We start from the raw sequence: 22006 nt of genomic DNA, 5'->3' as shown, positions 1-22006 counted from the left end.
GATACTGAATGTCAGAGATAATTGAGAATAGCCCTAATTACCAAGTAAAACAATTTTCATTTATAAAGTGATTTTAATGCAGGAAATCATCCCAACATGTTTCACTGGAGATCAGGCTCTGTTGCACAGATATTCATCGTTGCATGTAGATGTGCACACAATGAGGTAACACCCACTTCATTCATGGGAACCTTAAGGGGAAATAGATGCTAAAATAATTTCTATCTTTCGCCACATGGTGGAGCAATTGTTCAATAAAAGATGTGCTGGTGTTAAACTTGCATTTTAGGCATCTTATCAAAATGTAATGGTGAACAGGCTTGAAAGGTAAGCTGGCTGACTGTCATTATCACTCAGTCACTGCCTTGGTCTGATAACCAACTGTTGTTACTGTTGGTAAGGTGAAGATTTGGATCCATGGTGGTCCATTAGTTTGGTGGTGATGTAGCCTGCGAAAGCAGGGAACGGAGCGGCTGGGTTTTCTGTCATTGAAGACAATGTTATCTAGTCTGAATGTTTTCATTTTTTCCAAGAAATAGAAAATGGATTCATGACACCTATTTTAGAGTCAGGATAAAAACACATCAATTTCAATTGTCACAGCAGCAGCTAATAAGTTTTATGTGAAGAAAAACAGTGCTAGAGGAACTCAGTGGGTCAGGAAACATCTGTGGAGGGAATGAACAGATAATATTTCAGGTTTAGCCCCTTCCCAGAGCTGCCAACTCCCATGCATTGAGCATGAGATTCATGCATTTCGCCCAATTCTCACGCTCACGCTGATCACAAATTTCTCACGCTTTGTCATGAGAAATGCTGTGACAACGAGAATTTCAAAACTACTATCAGCTGCTTGTGTGCACGTCTGTTGACAAGACAGCAGCATTCTTATTCTCTGTTATTCTCACTTGACCGAACTGTTACACACCTCCAAACCATGTCCCCATGCAAAGTTACATTGAAAGACACGGACCGGGCAGTGAATGAGTGTCATCCATTGCAACATGTGAGGCCATGTCCTGGTCCCAGCGGCAGTCAGAATTGAAGGATTTGCGGGAAGCGGTTGACATGAGCGAGGCCGGCGAGCGGCAGGAGAGAGGACATGGGCCGCGGAACTGGGGGCGCTGCAGTCCCCCCACATTTTATGCTAGACATGTTTCAATATCTCCAGCTTTGGACCAGGCATTGCTGTGCTCTGAGCAACCTGGTCGTGGGTGTTGGAGAGTCGGGGCGGAGGGAGGGATGGAAGCAGCGGCAGGGGCAGATGCGGACGGGGAGCTGGGGCTGGCAAGTGTTTGCCGGGCTGGCGAGTCGGTCGCTGCAGCTCCGGCCATGGAGCAGCCTCTGCAAGAGTCCTGGGCCGTCGGAATCATTGCGCCGCGGCCGTGAGAGTCTCTGCCGAATTCGCCCTGGTGATCGGCATGGACCAGGCTGTGGCTCGGTGCATCCTGGAGGACAACCAGTGTCTGCTGGAAGTAGGTACCAAGCACTGGGTAGAAGCGGTGGAAGATAGTGGCCTTCAAATGGGGGTGGTTGGAGGAAGCATCCTGCTTGCCTGCTAGAATTTCGCTTACTGTGACTGCACGAAAAATGTTCCTGATGTGTGAGTTCAGAACCAGGGTCACAGTTTAAGAATAAAGGGTAGGCCAGTTAGGACTGAGATGAGGACAAACTTTCTTCACCCAGAGAGTTGTGAATCTGTGGAATTCGCTGGCACAGAAGGCAGTGGAGACCAATTCACTGGGTGTTTTCAGGAGAGGGTTGCATTTAGCTCTTGGGGCTAGTGAAATCAAGGGATACGGGAAAAAAACAGGAAAGAGGTACTGATTTTAGATGAACAGCCATGATCATATTGAATGGCAGTGCTAGCTCGAAGGGCCGAATGGCCTAGTCCTGCACCTATTTTCTATGTTTCTATGCTTGAGTATATGGCAATAAAACTCGACCACTTGATTTTGAAGCATTCATGCATGGTGGAGGTATAATGTAGTCTTAGAGTGATAGTGTGAAAACCGGCCCTTCGGCGCAACTTGCCCACACCCGCCAACATATCCCAGCTACACTACCTGCTTTTGGTCCATATCCCTCCAAACCTGTCCTATCCATGTATCAGTCTGTTTCTTAAATGTTGGGATAGTCCCTGCCTCAACTACCTCCTCTGGCAGCTTGTTCCATACACCCACCATCCTTTGTGTGGAAAAAGTTACCCCTTAAAAGGTTACCTCTTAAAAATACTTTAAACAAAAAACATTGAATTCATACTTCAACAATGCACTAAAACATGAGTTTAATACATCAAATTTCAAAAAGTCCCTAGCGTCGGAGGGGGAGCACCCCCATCCCACACCCTCCCCCCACTCCGTCACTCCACTGCCTTGCCGGGTACCACCAAGGCCAGTGATCAGTGATCGCTCAGTCCCCCCGCTTTCAAAAACGCGCCCCTGGTTCAGACAAAGATGTGCCAGATGTGAGCTGAACTGAGGCCAGTTGTCCGTGATGTCTGGATCCCAATGCTCAGTGCTTCTTGTTTCAGAGTTGGCTGATGTTATTGATTCGTAATTAGCCTGATTTGTAATTAGTTGACAAAACCTTAATTTATTAATCTGTAATATCCAGAGGAATGGGATAAGAGCAATATTAAAATGACATGCAAGGTGTCAGGCTGTCTGTCACAACATACAGCCCCGATAACCCATTATTTCCTTCAGTTAAATATTGGGAAGGTAGCACTATTGCATTTGCCACTCAACTATTATGTTTGTTTACCTCACTGACTATTTCTAAACCACCCCCCCCCCCCCCCAAATTCCTTTGACAGGTTGAATAGAAATGTCCCCAATCTCGTTGTTTTATTTATTGAACACGTAGATGAACATCCTCAAAGAGTGTAATCAGAAGGAAACTGATTCATATGCGATGTTTAAGAGCTTGTTCAAAGAAGGGGCATATTTTAAAGGAGTGACAGAGATACTTGCAGGGGAATATGTGAGGAGGTTATTATTTGTCTTTAGTTTTAGCTTGAACCAGGACATCTGAAGATTCAAAGTTTAATATAGTAATTGTGCTGATACTGATTCCAACCAACCAAGTAATGAATATCATCCATTCCGGAGGTTTTATTTTTCTGATGCCATTTAAACCTCACTTGGATTTCAATCACTTCAATGCAAAAGTATTTGGGAATAGGGAATTGGGAATTGGAACAAAAATGTTCCTTCGGTACATATTAACTCTAATATAATAATGTATGCATGTTGGTAGGTGTAATCAAAACAAAGATATTTTTATCATTGTTGTGTTATGAATACAACAGAAAATATTATGTACTCTCAAGATCACATTAAATAGAATATTATTGCTTAAGCATATATTGTTATTGGACTTTGCATTTCAGAAAAGTCCCAGCTGAGAAGAAGACAGCAAAATGCTGAAAATATAGGGGGGTGAAAATGACTTCAGGACAGTTTGTTAGGAAGATGAAGGAAATGGTAACAGAATACTTATACAGCTGAGTGAGAATAATTTTAAGGATGAAAAATTGTGTTCAACCAATTGATGACTTCTTTGACAAAGTAACTAAAATGTTAGATAACAAGGAAGCCAATGGATGTAGCAAATTTTGTTATACAAAATTTGGTCCGTGAAGTGTCCCATAAAAGATTACCGTATTAGATAAGCACCTGTGGACTTGAACGTAATAGGTTAAGTCCAGGGGGGACAGATATGGGGCTTTATGTGTTGGCCAGATATATTGTCAGTGCAGAGGGGCTAGGAGCAAGGCCAAGTGTGCATCCAGAGTCAAGGTCTGGAATAGTACTAGGTGTGTAGTCAAAGCTGGGAGAATGGAAGTGTTCAGCACTGGGATCCTAAGCAGGTAAGCAGCTATGATCAGGGTAGAATATGGGGCCAGCTGTAAGGCTGGACTCAGGGTCAGGAATGAGAGAAAGTATTCAACTGGAGTCAGGGCCAGGAGTAGTACCAGGTGTGCAGTGAGACCGAGGTTGGTCAACATGGCCAAGTGCTTGATTATAATATGATTTCCATACATGAATACACTAAGATCATTCATGTGCCGCACCTGTTGATCAGAGCCCGGCTCTTCTGTGGAATGTAATTAGGAATGTAATTTAGCCTAACCTTATTCATAGCTAATCCAATTTAAAGCATAAATATTGCATTCAAGTGTAGGTTAAAAGATTTGCTACAGCATGCACCAGATTGCACAATTTCAAGCGGAAAAATGCAAAAACTCCGTACCATGGAAGGGGGGCACTCCCCTCCCACCGTCTCCTTCCCCTCCATCGCTAGGCTCCCTCAGCTTGGTCTCTCGCAATTTCTTGCTCCCAACTCTCACCCAATGTTGGCAGCCCTGCCTTCCTCAATCTGCAGAAGTGTCCCAATCCAAAATGTCATTTGTCCATTCCCTCCACATATTCTGCTTGACCCACAGAGTTCCTCTAGCACTGTTTTTTTGCTCAGGATTCCAGCATTTGCTATCTCTTTTGTTTCCAAGTTATTATAGGAGTCCGTGTTTAAATTGAACTGCGAAAATCCCAGATTCAATTTTAATTGTCATTGTCAGTGTACAGTACAGAGACAACGAAATGCATTGCACCCATATTGGTTGTGTTATATATATTCAGGTTTTTGTGGCTTGGCTGCCGCCTAGATGATGACCAGTATCAAATTGATCCTTTGATTTTCCATTTAACATTACATGGAGTAAGGAAAAGCAGGAGTGACAAACCCGTTCTCACAATTTTTTGAACTTGGTGACTTCTGAAATATCTGAACTGATCTGAGAATTTGAAATTGACTAGCAGGATTTCTATTTTTAATGTTTGAGGGACACAATCACTCAGGTGTGCTCCCGATGAAGGTTCCCGGACCTGAAACGTTAACTGTTTCTCTTTCCTCAGATGCTAACTGTAGATTGGTTATTGCATGTGAACCAATCATAGTAGATCTAGCATTACTCACCCCACCTTACTGTATGCTTTATACTAACACCCACTTCCTACACTAGGCAGTCTTGGAAGCGGTAACAATGAACTAACAACTAACAACCTGCTGTACTGCTATACTATATGTATTGATTAAAGATGACTTTGAACTCCAGACTGTGTAATTGGCTTATTTACACTAACTTTTTCAGCTTTTATTCCACACCAAAAAATGTTGTAAGAAGTTGATCATGTTGGTTACATGATCAAATTCATAAAAGTAGTACTAGTAGTAGTTTCATATGACACATTTACGACCAGAACCAGATAGGTTGTCTACATGGTGGGAACATCTTGGAGAGATAGATTGGGGAAGTTATGGAAGATTAGAGGGGAAGGGATATCATCAAGAAAAGGGAGATTAGAGATCAATGATGGAGATGGGGTTATTAGAGAATGTTAGGATGAGGGAAGATCAATGATTTGTGGGAATTTGGGAAACATTGACAAGTTTATGGGAGGTATAGGGAGGAATCAAAGATGGGGTGGCGTGCATTCAATAATGGACTTGAAATGTCAGGAAAAGTCACAAAAGTACGTGTATTTTCAAAAATCAATCAGTTTTGATTATCCAGCTGGTAGGGGTAAGTTTCTGATGCTCAAAGTAGTGTATTTTCACATTGAGATTGGTTCCTTGTGTTTGGTGCCAATGTCTTCCAACAAAAACCATTTATTCTTGACCAGCATATAGGCAAATGTCTGTGAGTAAACTATACTTCTTGTTCTACACAGTGAATGGGAGAGTCTCGAGGAATGCTGATGAATAAAAACTTAGTGGGACAACTACATAGTTCCCAAAAATTTGCAGCACAGGTATATATGCTGAAGAAGGAAGTTTTATGGCCCGAGTTAGGACATCATATTAAGGTTGTACAAAACATTAATTAGACAACATTGTGTACACAGTAATCTGTGCACTTCTATTGCCATGGAAGGATGAGATTAAAATGGAGATGGTGCTAAAGACATTCACAAAAATGATGAAACAAGGAACTGCAGATGCTGGTTTATACCAAAGATGGATACAAAGTGCTGGAGTAATTCAGCAGGTGATGCAGAATCTCTGGAGACAATGAATGGGTGATGTTTTGGACCAGGACTCTTCTTCAGACTGAAAGTGGGCAATGTTTACTAAACCCATTGTTGGCTAGGAAAGGTGTGATCTCAAGAGAAAAACAATGTAGAGAACTGTGGAATTGGTAATACGACAAGGGTGGAGGAAGGGGACATGCAGGGGAGGGGGAGGAGAATATAAGTAGAAGTTATTTGAAATTGGACAATTCAGTGTTCATACTGGGTTGTATTAGGGCTTAAGTTACAAGGAGAAAATGGTTATGGGATTGTTTTTCCTGGAGCAAAGAGGCTGACAGTGATGTTACAGTGGCTTTTAAAAACATGAGGAGCATAAATAGTTTAAGAAAGAACTGCAGATGCTGGAAAATCGAAGGTAGACAAACACGCTAGAGAAACTCAGCGGGTGAGGCAGCATCTATGGAGCAAAGTAAATAGGCAACGTTTCGGGTCGAAACCCTTCTTCAGGCATAAATAGGATGGATAGATGTGGTTAATTTCCCAGAGAATGGGAGTCTAAAACCAGAGGACAAGATTTAACGTGAGAGGGTAAAAATTTAATGAGCAACTGATGGTCAGGTTTTTCATACAGATGGTGGTGGGTGTGTGGAACAAGCTGCCGGGGAAGTGGTAGTGGTGGGTATAATTACAATATTTAAAAGGCATTTGAATAGGCACATGGATAGGATTGACCGAGGACTATGGGCCAAATGCAGGCAAAAGGGACGAGTTCAGGTATGCGCCTCGATTAGCATGAGATGGGGTATAGGGCCTGTTTCCATGCTGTCAGTATTGAGATCACAGCAGATTGAAAACATCTCTCTTCAAAAATGATTGTTTGGGAATTTGCCGTTAGAGGCATGAAAATTATGAGCCGAGATAGAAAACTAAAAAAAAATCCTCACCCATCCTTCTCGTTATTTACTGTCATCTGCAAACTGTGAGAAAAATAACATAAAGCATTGTAAAACCATTTTATGCTTTCATCTCATGTGGAGAACAACTGTTTACTCACTGTTCTCTGATCTGTTGATTGTGTAGCTGTAGTAACAGTCTCTCTTTAATCAACAAGAGGGAAATTGTAGTGGCGGAAGCGTATATAATTAGCCTGTGATTATAAAATGATTTATTCCTCCTTGACCCGCGCATTACTCCAGCACTTTGTGTTTTCTTTTGTAAACCAGCATCTGTAGTTTCTTGTATCACATGATTCCTCCTTACCACCTGTTCTAGGCAACTAAGATGCAGATTTGTAAATTAGCCAATAAACATTGTGCTTGTGGATGGAGCCAGTCATATTGTTAAATATTTATTACAGGAAAAATGCATTAAGCTCAAAAAATCAATTTCCTCTTGCTTTTTCTGTTGAAAAAGTGCAGCAATTTGTTGCCAGGATAGTGGGGACATTGTTGTGCATTTAAAACATATCTAGGTATATGCGAGCATTTATTGCTTATCCTGGGTAACTATTTGAAGGTGGGGAGCATTTGAACTGTTGCTGTCCTTAACAGGGTACAAAATAAAGTTGACATTTCTACCTTTAGCAGAAATCTGGACACATTAAAAGTCAGTGCTTTGGCTGTACAGAACTGAGCAAATGCTTATGCTTTAGAAACGAAACTGGGAAATCACTAAAGAGATTATAGCAGTCAGGAATTGGCAATGTAAATATTGAGGAGAAATTTATTTAGAGGGTGGTGAATCTGTCAGGGAATATTTTTAAGGTAGAGATAGATAGATTCTTGATTAGTACAGGTGTCAGAGGTTATGGGGATGAGGCAGGAGAATGGGGTTAGGAGATAGATCAACCATGATTGAATGGCAGAGTAGACTTGATGGGCCGAATAGCCTAATTCTACTTCTATTCCTTATGATGATATTGTCCATGATAGAATTGAACCTTCACTTCCTTTGAAACAAAAACTATTTGACATAGGTTGGACATTGCATGGAGTTGCTATGTTGTTGCTTCACTGAGATTCTGATGGAAAGAAGGTCTTGACCTAAAATGTTACCTATTCCTTTTCTAACCCACAGAGTTACTCCAGCATTTTGTGTCTAACTTTGGTGGAAACTATGGTTGGTCACAAAATGATGTTGGCAGAGAGACGTTGCTCCACGAAGGCTCCTGGATTTGTTGTTTAATGTGGAACTTAAATAGGATTTAAAATGATAAAAAATTAAACCAGTTGTGGTAATCACAGAGATTGTGGTGTCAAGAGTGTAGTGAGGCGCACTGCATTTTGAGTCGGGTGGGAATGTCCCAATGAAAAAATTATTATTTTAAGAAATTCAGGTGCATCTCAGGGGGATACCAGCAGGGTGCACAACCGACCAGATAATGCACATGTTTAACCTGCCCTGTATTCATTCCAAAGAAGTTATGGGGGGGGGGGTCAGTTATTAAGCGCATATAGGGCAAGAAAAGAGGGAAATAAGTAGTAAGAAAAAGGGAGATGTGACAGTTATGTTTGAATAATGGTGGTGTAGGGTTCATGAGGTGCCAGATTAGCGGAGAGCAAGACAAAGGATGAACATTACACATTAATTCACCTGGCAGGTATCCCAACATAAGGTTGTCTTAAACATGGGGGGAAAGATTTGATGGGAACCTGGGGGGTACTTTCTTACACAAAGGGCGGTGGGTACATGGAACAAGCTGCTGCAGGAGGTAGTTGAGGCAGGTAATATAGGCAACTTTTAAGAGACATTTTGACAGGTACATGGATAGGGTAGGATTAGAGGGATATGGGCCAAAAGCTAGTGTAGATGGGGCATGTTAATCTGCTTGGACGAGTTGGGCCGAAGGTCCTATTTCCATGCTCTATGAATCTATGTTCCCAATAAGGCACATTCCATGGACAGTGTGGCCCAAGACCTCTGAAATGTCCCATAGGGAAAGTTGTATTGGGAATGATTTCATCCTATTGGTTCTTGATGCAGAAATTGGGGCACAAGGGTAATTAATTGCTGGAAATGCCATGCCAAAATCAGGCTTCCAAACTCTAAATAGGTGCTGTGGCTGGGAGTGTGTTCTGGGAGTTTATGTAATGCAAGGGTCAGCTTTCTGCTCTTGGTTATTCTCATGGTATCAAGATCTAATTACAAGCAGTTTAACATATATTCTTCGGGTGAGATGAGGTAAGGTAGGTGCTAATGGAGCGCATTTAGACCCTCTGCAGGATCTCCACAGGAATAGAGTTGAATGTTACAATTGCCTTCATAGTATGAAGTGGGAACACAGCATAAGTTCCTGATCACTATCTAGTTAGACCCTTATGCCCCTGTCCCACTTAGGAAACCTGAACGGAAACCTCTGGAGAATTTGCGCCCCACCCAAGGTTTCCGTGCGGTTCCCGGAGGTTGCAGGTGGTTGCCGGAGGTTGCAGGTAGTGGAAGCAGGTAGGGAGACTGACAAAAACCTCCGGGAACCGCACGGAAACCTTGGGTGGGGCGCAAAGTCTCCAGAGGTTTCCGTTCAGGTTTCCTAAGTGGGACAGGGGCATTAGTCTTGGATGAGGAAATGTCAAATAGGCAACTGACTGGCTGGTCTTAAATGGAAAATAGTCGTGGGAATGGATTGGTGGACAGCAGGTATCCTACAAGAGGCAGTGTTGAGAAAGGAGTTTACTGTCATTTGTTCCCAAATTACAACCAAAGGAAGCTGCTGGAATCGGGGCTCAACAGCCCCCTGTGTGCCTGGGAGTGGACTTTCTCTCCACCAGGCCCCAGGTAGTCAGGATGGGGGGAAATACATCGAAGTCCCTCACCCTGAGCACAGGATCCCCCCAGGGTTGCGTCCTCAGTCCCCTACTGTACTCCCTGTACACACCTGACTGTGTGGCTAGGTTCAGCTCCAACTCAATAATCAAGTTTGCTGATGACACTGTGGTGGTGGGCTTGATCTCAGACAACGATGAGAAGGCCTACCTGATCTGGCACTCTGGTGTCAGGACAACAGCCTCCTCTTGAATATCAAAAAAACTAAGGAGCTGATTGTGGACTTTAGGAGGGCACATCATCCGAGGACGTACACACCATTGAGGATAAATGGGGATACTGTGGATAGGGTGAGCTGTTTTAAATACCTGGGAGTCCACATCTCTGAGGATCTGACATGGACATCACATGCTGCACCACTGGTGAGTAAGGCAAGGCAGCGCCTTTACCACCTCAGGCAATTGAGGAAATTCAGAGTGTCTCTGAGGATCCTCCAGTGCTTCTACTCAGCGGCTGTGGAAAGCATCTTGTCCGGAAATATCACAATTTGGTTTGGGAACTGCTCTGCCCAGGACAAGAATGCTCTGCAGAGAGTAGTTCGTTCGGCCGAACGCACTATGGGAACTTCACTCCCCCGTCTGCAGTAACTATACATCAGAAGGTTCAACTCCAGAGCCAATAAGATCATGGGAGACCCCTTCCACCCCTGCAACAGACTGTTCCAGCTGCTACGTTCAGGCAAATGCCTCAGTTGCCATGCTGTGAGAACGGAGAGGATGAGAAGAAGTTTCTTCCCAGAGGCCATTAGGACTGTAAACTTCTATCTCACCAGGGACTAACTTTACTGTACCATTTTACTGTTCTTTTTAAATTGCTGTTTTTTTCCTTTTTCTTTCCTCCCACAATATGTAATATGTGAATATGTGATTCTGTTTGTAGTTTGTTTGTTGGTTTGTTTTTTTTTGCACAAAGTCCACAAGCATTGCCACTTTTCATTTCACTGCACATCTCGTACGTGTATGTGACGAATAAACTTGACTTGACTTAACTTGAGGTGGTATAGTAGACAGTGAGGAAGGTTCTTGACGTTTTCAACAAGTTCTAGATTAAGATGGGAAGGTGGGCCAAATGGAATTTAACTCTGCCAAGTGTGAGGTGTTGCACTTTGGTTTGTCAAACAAGTGCAGGACTTAAGTTATAAATAGTAAAGCCCTGGAGAGTGTTGTAACATAACGTGATCTGGAAGTTCAGGAGTGTAAAAGTGGCGAGTCAGGTGGACAGCGTGATGAAAAAAGGTGTTTGTCACATTTGCATTCATTGGGAAGGGCACTGAGTACAAAATTTAACAATAATATGCGGTGGCACGGTGATAGAGTTGCTGCATTACAGCGCCGGAGACCCGCGATCGATCCTGCGTAGGAGTGGTATTTGTACGTTCTCCCCATGACCTGCATGGGTTTTCTCCGGGAGCTCCAGTTTCCTCCCACACTCCAAAGACATTCAGGTTTGTAGGTTAATTGGCTTAGTAAAATTGTAAATTGTCCCGAGTGTGTGTAGGGTAATGTTAGTGTGCGGGGATCGCTGGTCTGCGTGGGCCGAAGGGCCTGTTTCTATGTTGTATCTAAACTAAACTAAAATGATGTAGCTGTACAAGCTGTTGGTGGGACCACTCAAAGTAATGTGTGCAGATTTGGTCACCTAGCTAGAGTCATAGAGTGTGGAAACAGGCCCTTTGGCCCAACTCACCCACACCGCCAACTAGTCCCACTTGCCTGCGCTTGGTCCATATCCCTCCAAACCTGTCCTATCCATGTACCCGTCTAACAGTCTCTTAAACAATGGGATAGTCCCAGCCTCAAATACCTCCTCCATACACTTGTTCCATACACCCACCACCCTTTGTGTAAAAAAGTCACCCCTCGGATTCCTATAAAATCTTTTCCCCTTCACCTTGAGCCTATGTCCTCTGCTCCTCGATTCCCCAACTCTTGGCTAATGACTGCATTTACCCGATCTATTCCTCATTATTTTCTATAAGATCTCCCCTCATCCTCCTGTGCTTCATGGAATAGAGACCCAGCCTACTCAACCTCTCCCTATAGCTCACACATTCGAGTCCTGGCAACATCATGGTAAATCTTTTCTGAACTCGTTCAAGCTTAACAATATCCTTCCCATAACATGGTGCCCAGAACTGAACACAATATTCTGTAGGAAGAATGTTATTAAGTTGGAAAGGGGGCAAAACACATTCAGCAGGATGTTACCTGGGCTTGCGGGCTTGGGTTGTAAAGGAGAGGTTGGATTGGCTGGGTCTTTTTTCTGTAGAGGGCAAGTGGTTTTGTAGTGTCCTTATTGAAGTATATGGGAGCATGTATAGAATGAATGCTCATAGTCTTTTTCCCAGGATGGAGGATTCTAAACCTAGAGGCCCCAGGTTTAAGGTGAGAGGGAGAGGGACCTCAGAGACAACCTTTTCACTCAGAGGGTAGTCGGTACCTGGAATTAACTGCCAGAGGGACATATAGAAGCAAATACAATTAAGACTTTTAAAAGTAATTTGGTCAGATATATGGATAGGAATGGTTCAGAGGAATTACAACCAAATGCAATAAAATGGGTCTAGGCCAATATGCCGACGGTAAGCACAGACAAGGTGGGCCAAACAGCCTGTTTCAGAGCTGCACAGCCCTGCGATTCTATTGATTGGGGACGATCAGCCATGATCACAATGAATGGCGGTGCTGGCTCGAAGGGCCCAATGGCCTACTCCTGCACCTATTTTCTATGTTTCTAAATGGATCAAACTGTGGACTCTTTGAAGAAAATTGTTACTTTACAGATTTCTAACAAACAAATGTTAAATAGACTTCACATGTTGTAATTTGGTGATGCATTACTAAACAAGTAAACATGCCTTCATTACAAATGAAATGTCTGAAAATAAGGTGTGTAGAATATGGATGGGGCTATTAAAATGTGGATTAGGAATATGATGGACATAGCACACCTTGAAGAAATGAGACTCCGACTAATAGATAAATATGACCAATTCTTAAGGAGTTGGTCCCCTTTATCGACTTGTTGGAATCATGTGATGCGGCAGTACCGTAAAGATTACTGATTTCAGGTCAGGTTGTGGATAGATTTATATCTCCGAACAAAGATTTGAAAATTTATTTTTTAAGGGTCTTTCTCTCCTATTTCTACTTTCTACTTTTTCTTTTCTTATATACACACTTCACGTTTTTCTATTTTCTACTATCTATTTTTCCTCTTTTTCTTCTCTCTATTTTTTTTCTTGTCTTTCTTACTTTCTTTTCAAAAACATAAAACTAGAGGTTGTACATAGAATGTATTACGTTATGACATAGTTGGCACCTAAAATTAGGTACCACTGTATTGTTTTGTATTCTAATAAAAGGGAAAATGGATGGGGCTTGTGTGGTGCCAATCAATAAGGTTCACATTGAGGACAAACCAGATTGTCACTTCAGTTGGACTTGATCAGTTTTTGTGTAATAGTTATTTCTATAGATAAATGATCTGTCTGTGTATTAATTTTCACCTGTAGGGGAGGGCAGAAATAGTCATAAAGTTGTAGAGTTGCACAGTACAGAAACAGGCCCTTCAGCCCAACTCTTGCATGCCGTCCAGGATGTCCATTTCACTAACCCCTTATGCCCGTGTTTGGCCTACATTCCTCTGAACCTTCCCTATTCATGTACTTGTCCAAATGTCTTTTAGCAAATGAAAATTAAAACAGAAAATGCTGGAAATATTTTTCCCCCCAGATACTGCCTGAACTTACAAGTATTTTCAACATCTTTTGATTCCTGTTTTCCAGCATCTGTTGCAATTTGCTTCAGAAGCATTCGACCTGTCTTCTATAAATCACTAATTAAAGAAGAGACCATTTGCCCCAGGGCACACTCAACATATTAAAGTGTGTAAAATCTGCTGGAAAACAACATCTTTTGAAGTGAGCATAACTAAAAATAATGTCAGGATTATGGAGAAAATAATTTATCATGCAAAAAAACTCAAAAGTCCATCGCAAATCAATGTAGATTTATACACATCACTAAATTGTTGAGGCAGCCAACTGAAAATATATATAATTACAGACCAGAATTGAATACTTATTCAATTTATTTAATATCTTGGAAAATATACTTGATAATAATTGGTTAATTGATTGCCTCAATTAACAGCTGTGACAAATTTAACAAATTGTTGAGAAATATATTGGTGAATTATACCAGTCCACAATTACAGGGATGTTTTAGTACAATAAAGCATCTACCATTCCAAGGCAATGCTATTCATTATCCAGGGGAAATTATTTCCATTTGCTGGATCAATAATAACTTCCTTCATTTGGAGTTAACAGGATGTAGTGGCATCAACATGGGGTCAATGCCCCTACTGCCTCATTAAAACTGGCACTGCAGTTGGTTCCTTTCTCAAAAGATCTGACCATCAGGTGGCCAAAGCACAGCAGGCCTATTTTAAAATACAAATTGGATTGCTTTGGTGATCTAAGTAGAACTCAGACTGCCACTTTTAGCAGGATCTGGTCAAAGGTTGTGCATTGTCTCCCTACAAAGCTCATATACTGGTAAGTATTCAAGTTGTGGCCCTTATTCTACTTTTTGCTGTTTACCTATTTACTTGTTATCAATGCTATCAATGCCAGATCTGATATGTTAACCAAACATTTGTCTCCATGGATGCTGCCTGGCCCACTGGATTAGTTAGTTTATGTTTAGAGATACAGCGCGGAAACAGGCCCTTTGGCCCACCGAGGCCACGCTGTCCAGCAATCCCCGCATTTTAACACTGCCCTACACACAGTAGGGCCAATTTACATCCATACCAAGCCAATTAACCTACAAACCTTTACATCTTTGGAGTGTGGGAAGAAACCGAAGATCTCAGCGAAAACCCACATGGTCAAGGGGAGAATGTACAAACTCCATACAGACAGCACCTGTGGTTGGGATTGAACCCGCGTCTCTTGTGATGAAAGCGCTTTAAGGCAGCAACTCTATCGCTGTGCCACTGAACCGCCCACGTTAGCAGCTTGTATTTCCACCATAACCAACAACATTGAATCAGAGAAGGTGAACAATTCCATAAAACAATTATTTGATTAAAAGAACAAGCTGCTGGCAGAACTCAGTGAGTCAGACAGCATCTATGGAGGGTAATAGCAGATGACACTTTGGGTCAGGATCCTTCTTCAGACTGAAGCCTTGATTACTTCCTGTTTTCCCGAGTGATGTAGACAACACTGACAAGACTTATTGCCTAGACCTGGATGCAGGAGTGCATTATTAGGAAGAAATTAAGATCATATATAGATATGGTGAGGTGAGAGTATTAGATCCCTCCCTAGAGGACATCATTAAACTTGCCTGGACCATCACTAGGATGGGAACTTAATGTAACTTGGAATCATTTGAACAGTCTCAATAATTATATTCTTTGCACGGACAGAGCCTGTGACTTTTTGTTCAAATAGAAGCAGTTTATTTTTTCTAGCTGGACAGCTGTATACATTATAATTTTTTGTTTTCTTAATCAGGGAAGTAGAGTGCTTTTATTGCTGTTGCCCAAATAAACATCAAACTCTTCATTAATACAGTACAATTTTTGTTTAAGGAACAATGCGTTTGTGCCAAGACAAAGTGGCTTATTTAATTTTGGTGTCAGGTCACGTCAATACAAAGGCTGACGTGCCAAACAATTTCAGTTTAATGAGACCGCTGTGCTGTTTGCATACAATCATATGTTGCTATGTTGCTCTGCGGTTTCAAATCAGAAGATTGCTTGGTGCATATGGCTCTCTCCCTGTCCATCTGGCTAAAGCAATCCCCATTACATGGCCCACTATTCAGCGCTTATATACATTACTCTGCCGGAATCAATTGGCACAATCCACGTGGGAGGTAAGAAACATCTGTGAAGGTTGGCACAGGAAAAGTCCAAGTTAGGGCAGCAACTTCTCCAAAGATGGTGCTGGTTGGCTTGGATAGGCAGAATGCATTGTCATTCTTTGTAAGTTACCAGAAAAAGGTGACCCATGAGGGCTGAGCACGTTGGGTAAAATTGCGATTTGGGGAGTGACATCAATAAATTGAATGTATGTATTGCCTCCAAGAATGTCGGATGGAGTTTTTTGCACGGTACATGTATTGTATATATTTATTACCTGAATAAAATCTATTATGATATTTTTTTTAATTGTGTTTTGTACATATCCCATAGCATAAAGGTGGCATCAAATTGCTTTCATAGATGGAGGAGTGACCTTCTAGGTCTATATATTGTAGTTGGCTATATTTAGAAAACTTAGCAGTCCTACAATGCTTCCATATGGCTTCATAAGTTTCCCTTCTCCAAAGTATAAATTAAGAATATTCTTTGGGTTGGGTGGAGTGGGGAGGGGGGAGGGAAAGAGGAAAATACATTCTGCAGTGATTATACATTAGAGAAAACAATTTCACAATATACGAGATTATTTAGGCCTCTGATCTCAAAGATAACAAGGCTGCTTATTAAATAAAGAAATCTTGGCACGCTATTCTCATACAAATGCCAGTCAGTTGCTCACTTTGATCACATTCAGGCATCCAAAAGAGATCTCGATAGGCACCTTCAGTTTCCTGTCTCGTTGGGTTTAAATTATTCCATTGTTGCCGACAGATGTGAAGTGCGCAGCATGTGGCCGCCACATGGGAAGTGACACGTTTTTGATCTGCAGTCGTTTGAACTGCACTTGCCACCATGTCCACAGTACTCCCAAAGGATCTCTCAACCACAATCTGAGCACTGTGCCTGTTGTGGAAGCTACACCAAAGAAAATCAATAACCACCGTCAGCCATTTTAGGAGTATCCATAAAAAGCTGGAAACCCAACAATGATAAAGTGCACATCATAACAGGTTTCGAGACAGTATTTTATACCTTCAAACACAAAGGTGACTCCTGTGTCCTGCCTAGGTGAGGTCCGCTATACGATTTTACCGGGTTTAGTTTAGTTTAAAGATACAGCGTGGAAACCGGCCCTTCAGCCACCGAGACTGCATCGACCCATACACTAGCACTAACCTACACAGTAGGGACAATTTTACAAATCTTACCAAAATCAATCGACCTACAAACCTGTAAGTCTTTGGAGTGTGGGAGGAAACTAGAGCACCCTGGGAAAACCCATGAGGTCAGGGGAAAATGTACAAACTCTGTACAGACATCACCCATAGTCAGGACCAAATCCGAGTCTCTGGCGCTGTAAGGCAGTAACTCTACCACTGTGCCACCATGTTGTATCCAAAACAAAGCATTTCACTGTACCTAAGTACATGTGACAATAATGTATCATTAAATCATTGAATCGAAGGGAGAAATGGCACGATTGACTATAAGTCACCTAAATATGTTTCTGATGAAGATCTAATGATTATTTAATTTCTGTGAATTATGTCAGCTGGGCAATGCTGAGACAGCCAAGTTATGAACACCAAGGAGACACAAGGAACTGCAGATGCTAGAATTCAGAGCAAAACACAAAGTGCTGGAGTAAATCTGTGGGCCAAGCAGCATTTGTGGAAGGAATGGATGTGATGTTTCAGGGCAGGACCCTTCTTCGGGATGTTTGCAAGAGCCTTGAAAAGCAACTGAGACAAAGTACAGGTTTCAGTGGGGCTGTTCAGGGTGGAAATGTTAGGTGGCACGAGCGGACTTTCCTGCTCTTCATCAAAAGTTGATATGGGATCTTTAACATTCAGCTTAACTGGCAGCTGAACTGATTCCTTGTTTATCTTATACGATTTTGATAGAACCAGGTTTTCTGAACTGGGCTACAGGAGTAAGTTTAGTTGGGTCTCATATTCTAATACTGACAAGGAACTGCAGATGCTGGTCAACAAAAAAGACACACAGTACTAGAGTACAGGCATTATAAGGTCATAAAGAATAGGAGTAGAATTAGGCCATTCGGCCCATCAAGTCTACTCCACCATTCAATCATGGCTAATTTATCCTCCTAACCCCATTGTCCTGCCTTTTCCCCATAACCTTGGACACCTGTACTAATCAAGAATCTATCTATCTCTGCCTTAATTATGCCCCTGTCCCACTTCGGAAACCTGAACGGAAACCTCTGGATACTTTACGCCCACCCAAGGTTTCCGTGCGGTTCCCGGTGGTTGCAGGTGGTTGCCGGAGGTTGCAGGTAGTGGAAGCAGGTAGGGAGACTGACAAAAACCTCCGGGAACCGCACAGAAACCTTGGGTGGGGCGCAAAGTCTCCAGAGGTTTATGTTCAGGTTTCCGAAGTGGGACAGGGGCATAAAAAATATCCACTGACTTGGCCTCAACAACCTTCTGTGGCAACTAATTCCACAGATTCACCACCCTCTGAGTAAATAAATATCTTCTCATCTTCCTAAAAGAACGTCCTTTAATTCTGAGGCTAAAACCTCTAGTCCTAGACTCTCCCACTAGTGGTAACATCCTCTCCACATCCACTCTATCAAGCCTTTCACTATTCTCTGGGGAACATGCATAAGTAATGTTTCAGGTCAGGACTAAAGAGCATTGCTGACCAGAAATATTGCCTATCAATGTTTTCCAGAGATGCCCCCTAACCCACTGAGTTATTCCATCCTTTCGTCTCAGATACTAGTTTTGGTCTTTTGCTCTATTGACAGGAACAGTTTGAACTTCTCACCTCCTTGTCAGTAATAAGAGCTTCAGGAGCAGTAAAGCTCCACAAGAGCAAGTAAGGAACGTTACAGATGCTTTTATAAATGCAGATTGGTTTTGTTCAGTGGACTCCAGGTCCAGATTTTGGAGTCGCCCGATCTCTCACATTGAGGGAATAAGGTTGATCCTAGAAGGGTATTCCAGATGGGTTGGGTGGGGAGTGGACGGAGGAGATGGGGAGAAAGAAGAGGGCATGTTCTGATCTTGTCCTCCATTGTAAAGGGTGCGGTTTGATTGGAAGGGCAAGCGCTGCTCTGATTGATTAACAGTGATGAACAGCTAGGCTGATAGGTGGTGGGGAGACCATGGCCCTGTCATCTGACTCACAAACTGTGTTATAAAGGACATTACCTTGAGCAGAATGCTCCCTTCACTTCCCTTAGACACTAGGATCCCGAGGTATGGGATACTCTATAGCAAGATTAAATTAGTAAACTAATATCATTATCAGCCTCACTTTAATATTTAAATAAACACATGAACCCTTGCTGGAGTTTGATTGACTTTCCACTCCCATTAAATCTAGATGTCGATGGAACAGTGGTCAGTAGGACCTGTAAAAATGATAGAGTTTGTCAAATTCATGGAGGGTAAAATTATCCTTTGCACTGCCTTCCTTCTTCAATTCCTTCAGACGATTCCTGAGTTTCCTTCACCCACTCTTCCGTCAGTTCTGTATCGCGAGTCTTCATCTCCTTTTCTCTGAGAACGCACTGCCGAGATGACAATTTGGTTTGTGATTTCCCCCTGAAAGCGTTCCATTCACAATCGCAACATTGAAGAAACATTTAGACGAGTGCATGGATAGGACAGGTTTAGAGGGATGCGGTTTAAACATTGGCAGGTAGGACTAGTGTAAGTGGGACATGGTGGCTGGTGTGGGCAAGTTGGACCAAAAGGCCTGTTTCCATGCTGTAAGACTCCATGACTCTATGACTCACACAGAACCACCATTCCTTGTTTTGATGGTTTAGATTTTGTACCAAGTAATCTTTTGTTGCAGATAGATACAAAAAGCTGGAGTAACTCAGCGGGACAGGCAGCATCTCCGGAGAGAAGGAATGTGTGACGTTTCGGTCGAGACCCTTCTTCAGACTGGTGCTTTTCTTGCTGTTGCTCTAGGTAATACATTATTGGTGTGGCAACATTCTGATCAGGCATGGAATCGAGTTATGTGGAACTTGTGCAGGCAGATGAGGTTTGTTTAGATTGGCATTCATGGTCTGCACAGATATCTTGGGCTGAAGGGTGTTCCTGTGCAATGTCACCTACTATGCCTTTTCACCTGCTAGGATCCTATTTGTGCCTACATTATGCAGGATAGTTTGGATACCCTGCTTTAAACATATTCAACCCTCCTTCTTCTCCTCTTTTCTATTTCATCAATGAGGGTGTCAATGATGTTCCTTGCTCTTAACTGAATTAATTTCATTCATTATGTTTGATATTTACTACAGTTTGGATGATCTATTAATACAATGTTCATATTATGTTTGAGTGCAATATGGTGTTCAAGAAGGTGAGAGTGAAAACATTCTGCTGAAGTTCCAGACTGAGACAAGTTTGAATTTAATGAAATATGGCAGAGGTTATCAACAGTAAAACTGGGCAGTTTTGCTAATGGGTAAAATGACAGAGGTTCCGTGGGAGGCAATTTAAAAAAGAACATGCTGTGGTACAACATTTACTGCACTAAATAAACTGTTTGTAAATTAAGGGAACAAGAGCTTCGCTGGCAGGAAGAAAATACAATAATTGGCAATTAACAAAGTAAAGGTCAATATAAAACTAAAATGGTATAAAAGCACAACCAGCAGAGGGATCTTGGCAATTGGGGGAGATATGAAACACAACATCATAAAAAGCAAGAAAAATCTATTTTGACCAATTGCCATCGAAACAATATACTTTCAATCATCAGTCAAGTGCTGGAAGATGCTGATGACAGCTAACCCCAGATTGGGTTGATATTTGATGAGCCTTTGATGGAACTGGGCCTGGACTCGCTGGAGTTTAGAAGGATGAGGGGAGACCTCATTGAAACTTACCGAATAGTGAAACGCCTGGATGGAGTGCATGTGGAGAGGGTGTTTCCACTAATGGGCGAGTCTAGGACCAGAGGCCATAGTCTCAGAATAAAAGGATGTACCTTTAGAAAGGAGATGAGGAGGAATTTCTTTAGTCAGAGTGGTGAATTTGTGGTAATTCATTGCCACAGAAGGTTGTGGAGTCCAGGTCAATGTATATTTTAAGGTGGAGATAGATAAATCCTTAATTAGTATGTTGTGTCAGGGGTTATGGGGAGAAGGTTGGAAAATAGGTTTGAGAGGGAAAGATAGATCGGCCATGATTCAGTGGCAGAGTAGACTTAATGGGCCAAATGGCCCAATTCTGCTCTATAACATATGAGCTTATGAGGTAGCACTTATTCTCTAATATTCTGTTCATCACTGACCAGCTTGGATTTCACTAGGACCACAGCTGCAAACCTTATCACAGCCTGTCTAAATATGGACTAAAAGCTGAAATTCAGGCTGATTGATTATGCCTGACATTTGATCAAGGGTGGCATTGAGGATTCCCATTAAAACAGAGGTCAATGGGCATCAAGGGGAAACACTTCAGTGGCTGGAGTCATGTCTCGTGCAAAGGAAGATAGACGTGGTTGTTATAGATAACTTATTAGCCCCAGAACCTCATTGCAGGAGTTCCACAGGACAGTGTCCTAGATCTAACCACCTTCAACTGTTTCTTCAAAGATCTTTCTTTCATCATCAGGTCCGACATGAGGAAGGAGGCTGATGATCGCACTAGATTCAATTCTATTTACAACTCCTCGGCAAATGGCATAGCCATTCTGCACGCAGCAATACCTGGCAAACATCCAGGCTTGGGATGATACGGAGCATGTATCATTTTCCTCATTGTCATTCTCCAGTGAGAGAGAGTCTAACCATCTGCCCTTGACAGTCATAATGTCATAGATCTATACAGTGTGGAAACGGGCCCTTCAGTCCAACTTGCCCACACCGGCTAACATGTCCCATCTGACACTAGTCCCAGTTGCCTACGATTAGCCCATGTCCATTTAAACCTGTCCTACAGAAATATAGAAACATAGAAAATAGGTGCAGGAGTAGGCCATTTGGCCCTTTGAGCTAGCACCAACATTCAATATGATCATGGCCTATCATCCTAAATTAGTACCCCGTTCCTGCTTTCTTCCCATATCCCTTGATTCCATTAGCCCTAAGAGCTATATCTAACTTTCTCTTGAAAACATCCAGTGCATTGGCCCCCACTGCCATCTGTGGCAGAGAATTCCACAGATTCACCACTCACTGGGTGAAAATGTTTTTCCTCATCTCAGTCCTAAATGGCCTACCCCTTATTCTTAAACTGTGACCCCTGGTTCTGGACTCCCCCAACAGCGGGAACATT

The sequence above is a fragment of the Amblyraja radiata genome, chromosome 2, assembly GCF_010909765.2.
Source record: "Amblyraja radiata isolate CabotCenter1 chromosome 2, sAmbRad1.1.pri, whole genome shotgun sequence".
Taxonomy (NCBI): Eukaryota; Metazoa; Chordata; class Chondrichthyes; order Rajiformes; family Rajidae; genus Amblyraja; species Amblyraja radiata.
This window is presented reverse-complemented; position numbering follows the sequence as displayed.